The following is a 1,123-nucleotide window of genomic DNA, read 5'->3' as shown; positions in this document are numbered from 1 at the left end:
TATATATATATATATATATATATATATATATATACATATAGGTGGTGGTCAGGGGGTACCATAGTTGAAAGCTACACTCTATCTCTTTCAACTATTTCCCATTATAAAATTATCTTAATCTAAAACTCTGGTATGAAATGTGGCAAATGATATGAATTCCTTCAAGGAATACTGGGCCCCAATTATATTTGGTTTTAATTGGCTCACATTTCCTGGATCCCTTTTATTTTCTAAAAAACTGTTACATATCAGGTCCTGCGGCTGGGTCCAGGTCGTTGCTGGAGCATCACGCCTAATGGGTCAGATTCTTAGCCCCAGAGTTAAGTTTTGAGAAAGCTTTTGTATGCTAACTGCCTGCCTTGTTCTCATCCTCATTGTGCTTTAGGATTATCGTGCTGTATCTTTATAAATATTTCCTGCCTGGACCGTGTGGATTACTTACCTGTGAACCTACCTAACGTCGGGTGCTGGATTCTTTGCCTGGAAAGCTCTCAGTGGGATGTCGTTATTTCCAAGCCTTCTCCATCCGCCGTGCCTGTAAGAAAGAAAGAAAGACAGTTACTAACTTCCGTTCATTGTCTGCATTACAACCTGTACCCGAGACTCACCTGGCTCCCTTCCTGCCATTTCAGATCCGCCTGGTCATCTTCCCAGTTCCACCTGTATATATTGTAAAAAAAAACCACTTACCTTTTCTCTGGCTCCTTGTCTGGTTTCTGTCTCCACTCTTAATGACAACCCTGGTTTATGTCACCAGTGGATGATGTAGTGGAACAGAAGAATCACATTCAACAGCAAAAAGAAAAGAACAATGAAATAAAACTTTAGTTTAAACCCTTCAAGTATCTTGTTCGCCCATTCAAATCTGTGCATTTCCATGCCTAATTAATCAGCTGCTTCAATCCATAATACAGAAGTTTAGATCACCAAACACCAAGACACTTCAGATTCTAGTAGAAAATTATTTCAGGCCTTTAACTTCAACCAGGTAATGGTTGTTTGCATCTGTTTGTTGGTCTAAAATATTTTACACTGAACAGGTAATGTGCTTCACTGATTTTCTTTTCATGCAGCACTGACTTTTTTTAAAAAAGGTTTTATAACAAAAATATAACTTGCTTAA

Source organism: Kryptolebias marmoratus, linkage group LG12, assembly GCF_001649575.2.
Source record: "Kryptolebias marmoratus isolate JLee-2015 linkage group LG12, ASM164957v2, whole genome shotgun sequence".
In the NCBI taxonomy this organism is placed as follows: Eukaryota; Metazoa; Chordata; class Actinopteri; order Cyprinodontiformes; family Rivulidae; genus Kryptolebias; species Kryptolebias marmoratus.
The sequence above is the reverse complement of the archived record's forward strand: the minus strand, read 5'-3'. Positions refer to the sequence as shown.